Source organism: Callithrix jacchus, chromosome 3 (genome assembly GCF_049354715.1).
Source record: "Callithrix jacchus isolate 240 chromosome 3, calJac240_pri, whole genome shotgun sequence".
Taxonomy (NCBI): Eukaryota; Metazoa; Chordata; class Mammalia; order Primates; family Cebidae; genus Callithrix; species Callithrix jacchus.
In genome coordinates this window covers 162,162,265-162,176,235 of record NC_133504.1, presented here as the reverse complement: position 1 = coordinate 162,176,235, position 13,971 = coordinate 162,162,265, and positions in this window count along the sequence as shown.

Genomic DNA, 13,971 nt, shown 5'->3' with positions numbered 1-13,971 from the left:
ATTCCAGCATGAAATAACACTGTATTGACAGTTGATTTGAGACAAAAAGTCTTGGATTGACAAAAATTCTGTATGTCGTTTGTGTTATATTCCCAAAGGCTAAGGAAAGAATTTCTTTCTAAATAAAACATAAGGTAATCTGGGATAGGTCAGTAAAGTTGAGTTTCAGAAGACTTTAGAAGTAAATTTTGAATGTCTAACTGGAAGTATGTATTAGTTTACACTCAACTTATGTATAATTTTATCTGAGATGTTATGAAATTCTTATGACCCTATTTATCTCTATGCAGCTTAAGTAAAATGAAGGTTACATCTTCCAAATATTAGAGCTTTAAATTGGGGTGAAAATTGCTGTCATTAACAAATGGAGGATTTCTAGTACACAATGTAAATAGTTAAGATTTGAAAGTAAATTATGGCTTTTGTAAAACTTTGCTTGCTCATTTCCCCCTAATTCTACACACTACTTCAGACAGTATGAACCAACTGTTTTCATCCACTGAATTCTCTTATAAAAATAAAATTTTCAATGAAAATATCTCATTATTACTAAATGAGTAGAACTGTACCATGCCATCACATTTATGTCTTTAAATATACCAAATTAGAAAAAAGTGGTCAGCACAAAGTTTTACGTATGCATGAATCTATATTTTGGCACCAAATTGTGCATATATGAATCTTTAAAAAACTTAAATATTTTCAGTATTCTAATTTACAGATTGATCATTGATAGCTTCTGTGAAAAAGCTTGATTGAAATACTCTGCCGTAATTAACAGTATGCATAAAAGGCGTTGTTACCTAAAGATCCTTCTACCATCTGATTTTGACTTCATTTTGTCAACCTTTCATAAATAACCACCTCACCTACACTTACTAGTTCAAAAACACATGGAAAAGTTACATCAAATTATCATTTGAGAATGCATGAAAATGTTTTCTAAGGGAAATAATTTATGAAGCACAATATCTGGAGTACAATTTTAAGTGGAAATAGATTTCTGTTATAGCCTTATGTTTTCATGAAAAAGAAAGCATTCGGCTGATGCAATTCTCCCCAGTGTAGAATCCTAATTCTGCTTTTCCTTTTAACAGATCCAGATATTAATGAATTTTAGCTCATATTACAACCACAGTTTTTGGAAATGACTGTCAGTGGGGCCGCTATTTACATTCAGTGAAGTTGTAAATTTCTCTGGGAATCAAAAGATCTCTAATTTGGTCCAAAGAGAATATTAGAATCAGAAAAATATTTCAAAATAGCACTAATAAAATAAGTACTGATATTCACTTATTTTTACAAAATTAGAAATTACTCTGCTCACAGAATTTTAGAAAAAAATGCCACCATTTGTGAGAAATTGAAAAATGACAGTGTTTATCCCAGTCTAATGTACACTAAATAGTGTGGGGTTTTAAATGATTTTGAATATAATTAAGACAAAGTAGTTTTATAAATTACCTTTTAAACCCATACAATAATTTTTATTTTAAAAATAAAATCTTGGTTGGGTGCGGTGCCTCAAGCCTGTAATACCAGCATTTTGGGAGCCTGAGGCAGGTGGATCACTTGAGAGTAGGAGTTCGAGACTAGCCTGACCAACTTAGGGTGAAACTTCGCCTCTACTAAAAGTACAAAAAAGTTTGGCAGGGCTTGGTGGCACATGCCTGTAATCCCAGCTACTGTGAATGCTGAGGCAGGAGAATCTCTTGAACCCAGGAGGTGGAGGTTACAGTGAGCCCAGATAGTGCCACTGCACTCCAGCCTAGGTGACAGAGTGAGATGCCATCTCAAAAATAAATAAAAAATATAAAATCTTATGTTGACATTTTTGTTGTTTTTGAGACTGGATCTTGCTCTGTCACTCAGGCTGGAGTACAGTGGCATGATCACAGCTCACTGCAGCCTTGAACTCCTGGAGTTCAGCTTGAACTCACGTGTTCCTCCCCCTTGGCCTCCCAAGCTACTGGGAGTTACCGCACCATGCCTATTTAATTTTTAATTTAACCAAGTATGAAGGGAAAAGAGACACTGAATACAAATGGTCAACTAAACTGGTACACAACATTTCAAATATTGGATAAAACAATACTTAATTGTCCTTATGTTCATGAACTTCTTTCTATAAAATCCTTTTTTTTTTTGGCCAGATGAAATCCAAAATAATGATTTTCTCAAGAAAACTTAGTGCAAGTAGCCACGATATAATTTTTCTTTTGAAACTAAAGTTTGTGGGGTTTTTTGTAGCTATAGGAATATCACAACACTTGCTGCTGTCTTACTAACACAAAAAAATGCAGAATTCCCAACTGATCAAGGAAATTATTGAAGCTGGATGAGTGATAAGATAATAAGGCAAATGTTGTTGAGGTCAAACACATAGGAAAGGAAAATATATTGTATCAATTTACTGAGTAGTCAAAATAATCATAATCTTAGTAGTTACTCTTTAGAGAGTTTTATCATCAACGAGGCAAAGTCCTGTACGTGGTCATAGCTAACGTACGTTGAATATTTACACCATAGCCAGATTTGATCCTGAGCACTTTTCTTTGTCGCGATCATCGGCAAAATCCTACCTGACATCCATCACTGGTGCCCATGCCTCAGATAATTGTCTCCATTTGACTGTGGATGGAATACGTGAATACGATGCTCTGTCACCACAATAATTAGGTTGCAGTATAAGACAAAGGTGAGAGAATTTGGCAGATATAATGAAGAATCCAAATTCATTGTTTAGAAGTTGATCAAAAAGGATAATTTTCTGTGTTAGCCTAACTTAATTGGATAGCATCTCTTGAAAGAAGGAATAGATCATTTTTGAAGAGAGAAAATTGTTGGCCTTGAAGAATTAAACTGCTATACTGCGAAAGAGTGGGTGAGAGCATCCCCCTGCTGAGAGCCAGAAAGAAAACAGGGATGGCAGTCCTACAAACCAGGAGGAAATGAATTTTTCCAATAACTGGATGATCTTGGAAGAGCATCGGAGATGACATTTCTGTGAGATACTAAGAAGGACCCAGTTAGCCATGATCAGGCCCCTGACCTACAGAATTTGTGGGATAATGAATGGGTATTGCCTGATGCCACTAAGTATGCAGAGATATGAGAAACAATAGAAAACTGGTATAATCATGTTGTTTAATCCTTATGAAGGGTTCTGAAAATAAAACATAGGAGGAAATATTAGCATCCAAGCATAGATATGAACTCAAAGAGGTTAAGTAAATTGCTCCCAAAATATACTTAATTACAGATAGATTCAGAATCAGCAGAGTTCACAGTTAGACCCTCTGAGTCTGGCATAACCAGGATTCTTCACAACAACACTTTAAGTTCTGCCCTTTCAATCCTCTCAATGATCAAATGAAATGGTATTAATATCCTTTTTTTTTTTAAACAAAAGAAGATATTGCCCTTCAGGGACATTAAATAACTTGTAAAAAAGCCATAAAGTACATGGTAGAAAAAGAACTTAAACATAGGACTAACTCGCTTCAAACTTTATTCTCATAAAGAGCACAGTATATATGTTCTTGAGATATTCACTTGATTCAGGAGTGGGGTGCAGGCAATCTATGAAACCATGCTTCTATCCAGTTTAGGATTATAAATTCTACTCTGTGATGAGCCACAAATTGCCCTTTGGACTCTCTGCTATGTATAATAGTTGATACTTGTACAAACCTCACTCTTTTTTAAAAACTCGAATTTCTTCAACAAGGCATGGATGCCAGTGGTAATCTAAAAGATACACATATCAAGGTTAAAGATCAGAAAATAAATCTTACAATAAAGCTATTGCTCTTGGAGCAGTATCCCAGGGAGTAAATAAAGCACATCATAATAATGTGTTTGACTTCATGAATTGAGGTCCTTCCTTTATTTTATTTCACAACTTTGATGCACATAAAAAACTCGAGAGCTAAACTGATATATAAACAAGAACATTTCTTTAATTTAAGGATCAATAAAAATCCTTAGGAAAATATAACCAAACAATAAAGCTTTCCATTTGGGGCTTTATAAGCCTATTTTTTAAAACAAATTAACTATTGCATAGTGTCAGTGTTACGGGAGTCAGGTGATTACATTGAAAACTACAGTTCACAGCACCACTGATGGGGATACACCACATCCTACTTCTTCCTAAGTCATTTTGTTTTATATTCAGTTCTTTGGTGTCATAATTAACACTTAATAAAAAAAAAAACTATGAAGGACATGGAGGTTATGTTGCTCTTAAGTCTAACCAGTGGAAATGTGAGAAAGAAAAGTCAAAGGAGAAATACAAATATAAAAAAGATGAGAAAAAACATAAAATTTGCTATATTTGGTGTTAAATTTATCATTAATTTTAAAGTGCGAATGCTATACATCTTTACTAAACTTTTCCAAATTCAGGGCTAGGGTATTGGACTTCCAGAAATACAAATTGTTGTTAACTGTAGAACTACTTTGGAAATAAATTGTAGGTTTGCCTGTTTCATAAAGGGAGTATGTTCTACACGTAGTGCTTAAAATTATGTGTAAGTGGGAGAGGGAAGTAAAGGAAAAACGTTTCAGACGTATAGTACGAAGAACATAATTCTCTTAAACTAAGCTCTAAGTCCTTTTAAATTAATGGACAGTGCATTTGCAAAAACAAACAAACAAAAAACCCTACAGCTTACACTTGTTATTATCTTGACACTTTATTTCTAATGCATACATGATGTCATCAGCCTTTACAAATTTGCCTACAATACAGCATAAATATTTTGGAAAAAATTACTTAGTTCAATTTTTACCTTTATAGGAAATTAAAGAAAACTACTTTTTCCAAATAATAAATTAAATACATTTAAAAGAGCCTAGACAAGAGACAACTTTTCCTACATAAATCTACCTGAAAGAAGTGCCACAGCACATTATATCTAAACAAAAACATCTGAAGAGCTTTAATTACTTGAGTATATGAAGTCATTTTTCTCAAAATATGATTGGGTCATCATGAATGGTCATAACAGAACTTAATTTAGATTTACTTATGGGGCTAAAAAAATGTGTTGATAAATCTATATCCCGGCACACACTGGCCTGATCTGCTTGACATCTTGGGACTTTTGCATTTCAGATTTATCCTTTAATTTTTAAGATGGGTGTTTCCCCTCAAAACTGATGAATTATAAAAGAATGTTTCTCCTTGCTATTCAGGCAGAAAAAGGCAAGGTGATGTAAGAATTCTAAAGATTATAAAGTTTAAGAGCACTGAACAAAATTAAATAAATATTCAGTTTATTAAATTGAATTAAACAAACATTTAAATATGTGGCCACTTCCATAAACTGGTGCATACCCCTAGTTCCTACAGTATTGTGAAGTTTTAACTAACCAATGGGCTTGCATGATGGCAGGGTTTTTTTTTTAATTACTTTCCTCGCCTAAAAATTCTGTTTTAAATGTTTAGAAATATGTATTTAGCATAGCTATTCCTAGTGACTAAAGACAAAACTTTAAATGAAAATATAAAAAGTGACTATGTATACCCTCCAAGTGATCATTGTAATAAATAAAACATTATCTGACAGTTTAAATTCAATCAACATGTCATTGTTTTGTTTCAATAGAACAAAATCGTCCTAGGTTGAGTACTTGATTTACTCCCAGAAGCAGCATGTAGGTAACAAGCAGTAGTCACCCAGTAGTTGGGTATAGACGGTAGCACAATCAGGTTGCTTATACCCATTCAAATTAGATCTGAATCACGGAAAGAACTGCTAATATAGACAAGGATACACTTGGAAGGCTTTATGGCTTCAACATGTCAAACAGGCATGGCAGGCATTTCCTAATTCCCTGGCATTTCAAGGCAATAGGTGTAAGGTGTTAGTAATGTTAACTTGAAAAGCAAAATATCTGGTAATTAAAAAAGAAAATGCTGGCCAGGTGCCGTGGCTCAGGCCTGTAATCCTAGCACCTTGGGAGGCCGAGGCGGGTGGATTGACTAAGCTCAGGAGTTCAAGACCAGCCTGGGGTGAAACCCTGTCTCCACTAAAATAAAAAAATTAGCCAGGCGTGGTGCGTGTGCCTGTAGTCCCAGCCACTCGGGAGGCTGAGGCAGGAAAATTTGTAGAACCCCAGAGGCGGAGATTGCAGTGAGCCGAGATTTCGCTACTGCACTGTAGCCTGGGAGGCAGAGAGAGACCCTGGCTCTAAAAAAAAAAAAAAAAAAAAAAAAAGGCTTGGCCAGGCGCTGTGGCTCACGCCTGTAATCCCAGCATTTTGGAAAGCTGAAGCGGGTGGTTCATGAGGTCAAGAGATCGAGACCATGCAGGCCAACATGGTGAAACCCCGTCTCTACTAAAAAATACAAAAAATTAGCTGGGTGCAGTGGTGCATGCCTGTAGTCCCAGCTACTCCGGAGGCTGAGGCAGGAGAATTGCTTGAATCCGGGAGGTGGAGGTTGCAGTGAGCCGAGATCGTGCCACTGCACTCCAGCCTGGTGCCTGGTGACAGAGTAAGACTCTGTCTCAAAAAAAAAAAAAAAAAAAAAGCTCGTTGCATGCATGTACAAATAAGGTTTGCTTCTATTTTCCCAATAACTACACTTTAAGCACTAAAAAGGGCAAAGGGGATGCAACCAATTAGTAGAGAGAAAATCAGAAGTAAAATTATCCATTTTGTTTAGACATCAAGGGAATAGAATTAGACTAGAAGATTAGGCAAACAACCTGAGATCATTTCAGTGGTATTATGGGTTTTAGTGCAAAAAGACATCTTCATAAGAAAGTCACTTTATTATGTGACTCATTTGCCCTTTGTAGAATCATTAGAATATCTGCTTCCTACAACATGATGAGGTGAAATCTTTTCAGGAAAGCACTTAGTGGTAAATCTCAATTGAAAATACTTGTTAGGACAATAAAGTGTTAGCAAAAGCAAGGTACTTCATTTCACGTGGCCTTCTCTGACCGTGTTCTACAACTTACGAGTGAACTACACTTAAGTCTAATCATCAGTGTAGTGATGCTGGAAAAATTTCTAAGATACGTTACAATTTTCAGAGGTTTCTAATTACTGAGAATCAGGGGAGGAAATTTAATTGTTGGAGAAGGTTGGTAATCATTTATTATTATAAATCAAGAAAGGTCAATTGCCCAAACTTTTGAGCAAATTTAAGATATATAAAATGGAACATGTGTAATTTTCTATGTCAACTCCCCAGTTACTGACATGGGGAATTACACGTTTTTCATAGCAAGGTAAAGGTATTTTCTCCACCACTACAGCTCTTAGGAGAAGAAATCATTGTTGACACCCAAGTACAATGGCAGAAAAATTTAAGTAAGCTTTGTTGATTTGCAAAAGCAATACTCTAGATAAGGTACACAGGGAACATGGCATGTAGTATTGAAGGGATATTAAAAAAGAGAAAGGCAAGTATCAATCCTGAAGGTGTTTCCAAATTAAAGATTTAGATACCCTATTTGATATAGGAGGCATGAAATTATATGGAACAATTTTTCACATTTAGTTTTATGTACACTTAAAAGGTATTAGATATAATCTTTAAGTCTTTTTCCATTTCAATGGTGTCTAGAGATACCCTTTTTTTATATCAACATTAATGTTGGCAGTTGAACATTGACTGCTATTTTGCATAATAACAACATAAGTGATCATAATGTACAACTTTTCTATCGTTTACTAAATGACAGTGCTATACAAAGTTCTCAATATGAAAATCATTCCACAAATATTTATTAAACATTTTTTGTTAATAATACTCAAATAATGATAAATCGTTCTATTATAAAGACACATGCACACTTATGTTCATTGAGGCAGTTTTCAATAGTGAAGACCTGGAACCAACACAAATGTCCATCAACAACAGACTGGATAAAGAAAATGTGGCATATATACACCATGGAATACTACATAGCCATAAAAAATGATGAGTTCATGTACTTCATAGGGACATGGATGAATCTGGAAACCATCATTCTCAGCAAACTGACACAAGAACAGAAAACCAAACACCACATGTTCTCCCTCATAGGTAGGTGTTGAACAATGAGAGCACATGGACACAGGGAGGGGAGCATCACACACTGTGGTCAGTCAGGGGGGTTAAGAGAGGAACAGCAGGGGGTGGGGAGGTATAACATTGGGAGAAATACCAGATATATGTGATGGGGGGATGAAGGCAGCAAACTACCTTGCCATGTATGTATCTATGCAACAATCCTGAATGATCTGTACATGTACCTCAGAACCTAAAGTACAATAAAAATAAAATAAAATAACTTTCTCAATATAAAAATAAATAAATAAATAAATAAATAAATAAAGTGAGGCAGGTATGTTCAACAAATACTTATTAAAATTCAACTGTGCACTTCCCATGTTCTTAGGACACGTCAATTAAAAAAAAAGACATAAATCACTACTCTTTGAATCTGACAGTCCATCAAGGTCACAGTCAGTAGTTAATGAAAATAACAGGTAAATATGTATTATGCTATATTGAGTTCAGTGATATTAAAAAAAAGCATAGAGAGAAGACTGTCAGAAGTATATATGTATATATGCCTGTGGGAATGGGTGGATGCAATTTTAAATAGGATAGTCAGGGTAAGCCTCATGGGAAAGGCCACATTTAAACACTAACTTGAAGAAAAGGGATTAGTCTTGTAGGGCAGTGTTGTTTCTAGGGGATCATAGGGCAGTATTGCTTCTAGAGGAAGGAGCAGGTTGTGTGAGCATCCTAAGGCGAGAGTGGGTCTGGAATCCCAGGCTTAATAAGAATAGATGAGAATGAGTAAGGAGAAAAGCAAAAGGAGATAATAGAAGAGAAGCATGCACTGAGGGGCGCTGGGCCAGGTAGTGCAGGCAGAATGTGTAGGGCCTTGTGGAGAGATGTAAAGACTTGCCTTTAACCTTATAAAATCCTCCATAGAAAAGGTATTCTATTGACCATTGGTATATAAATCAGAATTTCTCATTTGGTCCTGTCGACATTTCAGGGTGCATAATTCTATATTTTACAGGACCGTTCTTTTCATTGCATGATATTAAAAAGCAGAGTTGACCTGTCCCTATTAAGATATCAGTAGTCATAAATAAAAATGACCCAGATGTGACTAAATGTACCCTGAGTGGCAAAATTACCACTGATAGAGAACCACTAAATAAAGCTATTCAATCACAAAAATTTTAACTAATCCAGGGCCACACAGCTAGTAAATAAACCTAAGTCCAGATGCCAGATGTTTAATATTAAAAGACATTTTCTCCATTGCTCGGCTGTACCATTTATTTGTTTTTCTAGCTAATTTGAATCAAAGACAGTTTGACTAGAGTTATAATGTTGTAAACTCTTGGAGAGTTTTCAACAGTACCAAATAAAGTAAAAATTAGCTTTAAGTGACAAGGCAGGTTTACTTCTAATGAAAGTCTGGAATTTACCCAGAACATCAACTCTAAAGCAGTGGTCACAGCTCTGAGAGGATCATAGATCATAATGGGATATGCTGACAGGGGTTACATAGTAAACTGGAATGGAGTATGAATGATAGAAAAGTAAAATGATTTACTTTTCTCTGGGTATATATCCAGTAATGGGATTGCTAGGTCAAATGGTAGTTCTCAGTTTTTTGAGAAATCCTCAAACTGCTTTTCCCAGTGGTTGAATTAATTTACATTCCCATCAACAGTGTATAAGTGCTCCCTTTCTCTGCAGCCTCACCAGAATCAGTTATGTTTTGACTTTTTAATAATAGCCATTCTGACTGGTGTAAGACGGTATCTCACTGTGGATTTGATTTGCATTTCTCTAATGATTAGTGATGATGACCATTTTTTCATACATTTGTTGGCTACAATTCATCATCAATGCGAATTGGATAAAGAAAATGTGGTCCACACACATCATGGAATACCATGCATCCATAAAAAGTAATGAAATCAGGTACTGTGGAGCTACAGGAATGCAGCAGGAGGCCGTTATCATATGTCAATTAGCTTGAGAAAAGAACAGTAAATGCCACATGTTCTCACTTATAAATTGGAGCTAAATACTGAGTACACATGGACATCACGAAGGGAATGATAGACATGGTGAATACTAGAGGCAGAGTACTGAAAACTACCTGTGAGGTACTATGCTCACTACCTAGGTGACTGAATCATCCATACCCCAAGCACCAGCATCACGCAGTATAACCATGTAACAAACTTGCACACATACCCCCTGAATCTAAAATAAAAGTTGAAATTATTTAAAAAATTATTATCTATTAAAAAAGAGAGAGAAAGTACAGTTAGATACTTGAAAGCATAATTTCCAGTGAAGCCACAGAGCTGTGGCCAGCTCAGAATCCATAATATATGACTAACTAAGCTGGCTTATTGCAATAGTAAAGGTATTTGTCCTTGGCTTGTACAAAAATATAGAAAAAAACGTTATAAAATGTTTCAAAGTCCCAGAATATGTATGGTCATAAGGAGAACAAAATGATTTTGTTCATATGCTATGGAAATTGCGGTAGTAAGCAGCTATCTCTAAGAAAAAAATGTATAGGTAATAAATTATATGGAAATATCTAATATGCTTTTATGTGTACTAGTTATATTTGTGTAGGGAGAGATTATTTGACTAACATGTGCCCGTTTTTCCCATTCAGCACGTTGACTAATGTTCATTCTCTAAACGTGTTTATGCCTTCCCCTGTCCTCACACACAGTTTGTACCACATACAGTCATAATTTGCAAGTATCTTAGTTTTGTATTTCCTCTATTAATTTACATTCTTGGGGCGGGCAACAGAGGACCTAGTATATATAAACTGCAGTTTCTATCATAGCAAATTATGTATTAAATTATTTAAATAAATATTGGTTTTGAACACATAAATTATTACCAAATATGTCTTTTATTAGTTTGGATAGCAAATGAAATCCTTTCAAAACAATATATGTTGATTAACTCTCAATGACTATTAAGAGTCTAGCAAATTTAAGTTTGATTACTTAGTTTATGTTAAAAAAATTTAAATCATTAAATCACAAACACACACACACACACACACACTCACACACACCTTGGAGAATCTTGTGTCTTGACAAAAGAACAAAAAATTCAATCTAGTTTTCTCTGGAAAGCTTACTTATTCATTATAATTCAACTTATAAAGGCAATGGACTGTTTTGAGTGGTTTCAAGTGATTTTCTCTTTCTCGGCAAAGCCTGTCTTCATCATTGAAGATGAAATGAGCTCTCCACAAGTGAAGTGTGACTTTTTTTCCCTGTAGGATAGTAAGATATGAAATAATGTATGGTATTGTTAGTAATAGATATGTAACTCAAGACCACATCTTAAAGTTTCATCATTCTCATTTACAACCCTAAATTTACTAAATTATCCACTAGATACCACATGAATTTGACAAAAAAGAATGCATGCTTTGTCTATTCTTCATCACCTTCACATTCTAAAAGAGTACTGCAATTAATGTGATATTTTTTAAAAATTTCAAATACAGCCAGTTATTATTATTATTTGAAATGGAGTTTCACTCTTGTTGCCCAGGCAATGGTGCAATCGCCGCTCGCTGCAACCTCTGTCGCCCAACTTGAAGCAATTCTCCTGCCTCAGCCTCCAGAGTAGCTTGGATTAAAGCACCTACCACCTCACCCAACAAATCTTTTTTTGTATTTTTAGCAGAGATGGGGTTTCACCATGTTAACCAGTCTGGTCTCAAACTCCTGACCTCAGGTGATCTGCCTGCCTCGGCCTCCCAAAGTGCTGGGATTACAGTTGTGAGCCACTGCACCTGGCCCTAACCAATTATTTTTAAAGATCTGTGAGATATTTCATAGTATGAAAGTACCATAATTCAATTATTTCCATAGGTGGACTTTAGGATTGTACCCTTGTATATGTGTTTGAGGTGACTTCATTGTGTGTGGCTTTAGATAGGACTTCCTTTTTTCTACATATGTGTTATTTTGAATTTTGGAATAAATATCTTGTATTAGAAAGAAAACCCAATAACAGTTTTAAAGCTCTTATTAATTGCTTAAACTGTATTATGAATGTGAATACAAATGCCTTTTAATTTGCCTTCATTTAAAAAAGTTATAACTCCTATGCTGTATGCTAAATACCTCATTTGAGACAGGCATATTTGAGATACTAGTGAATCTTATTAGATATCTCATAAACACAAGTAATAGCACCTTTATAAGACAGGCTTACATATTTAAGTAAGGTGAGGACTCAAATCAGATTTGGATTGTCAAACTTTAATTAAGTATTTATTGCCTCCAAATGAAATTGAAATTACCATGTCTAAATTCCAGAGACTAATGTGATTAAATAACTAATTTCAATTAATGAGTTCAGAAGAGGTATTATTTCTCTTGCTGCCATCCTTCTTAAAGTGGCCTGACCACTTTCTACATTACATTACAAAAAATGGAAGCAGCTAATCTCATGAACTGCCATTTGTTCACATTTCTGGCGAAAGGAAGGAGGACCACTATCCTAGAATCAGTATCAGTCCTTCCTGATCTTCTGAAATTTAAAAGGTGTCGATTTGTGATGTTCCAGTTCTGATTTTGGTACACCTACCTGAGTGACAAGCAAGGACAAAAGCTCAAAGAAAATACATTGAGGGAGAAAGGGGAATATAAGGTATTCAGACAGGAAAATGGAAAAAGGAGTTGAGAGAGGCAATAAATAAATAAATAAATAAATAAATAAATAAATAACTGAATACCCTGTGGACACTATATATCACCCTCATTTTCTTTTTGTGAAATTGGCAGGTACAATATATGCCTGCCACAGCCGTGTCTTTTTTTTCTTCCCCAGACTCTTTCTGACAGCAGGATCAGCTCGACTCGCTGCTCAGAGTAAGTAGCTGATGCAGTTGGGAAGTTGTGAAGCTAAGATTGGGAGAGACACCTGGCATTGAATCTAAGGGACTGTTTTGATCCCCAAAGACTGCTCTGTTTATTGCAAACTTTGAAGGTTCTTTTCTGTTCTTTCTGGGCAAATTGTGAAAATATCCTTTACTGACCTTTCTTGATTATATAGAAATCCTCAATCAGGCAGAGTTTTCAGAAAACGGAACACTATTCACTGTGACAAAAGAATGAATTTGGGTGAGAACGCAGTAAAAACATCAAGAGGAACTAGTTTTAAGTGAGCACAAAATGTTTAATCAGATTATTTTCTCAGTCTCTGCTATAGACTAAATGTTCATGCCTCCCCTCCCCACAAATTCATGTTTTGAAATCTAATCCCTAGTGTAAAAGTTTTAGAAATGGGATCTTTGAGATGTGACTCAATGATGAAAGTGGAGCTTTTCTGAATGAAATTAGAAAGACCCTTATGAAAGAGACCCCAGAGGGACTCCCTGCTCCTTACTCCACATGAGGATACAGGGAGAGGACAACTTCTACGAACCAGGAAGTAGGACGCCACAGACAGCAAATCTGCCACAGCTTTGATTTAGGACTTTGCAGCCTCCAGAAATGTGAGAAATAAATTACTAATTTTTGTACACCACCCATTCTATGGTAGTTTGTCATAGCAGCCTAAACAGTCTGAGACAGTCCCTTTATTATAATTTTCTTGTCACATCTACCATGGAATTTCTATATGCAAGTCTAAGAATGTATTTATGTAGAATGCAATATATTATTTTGACTGAAAATTATAGTCACAACCACAAATTATAAGACTGTACTTTTGATGGCTACAGCAAATGTGATTTCTGTTAAAAGAGAGAAAAATAGACAATTGAGGTCTCTTTGGAAATGACTCGAATTTCAAATCAGGTCTAGATTGTGATAAAGAAGGCAAAATTAATATCCAATTAGTTGCTTTATTTATCTCACTTTTATAATTAAAGATGCATTAATAATGAGCTCTTCTTTAAGAGTTATCATAGATGAAATTGTGTCACCCCA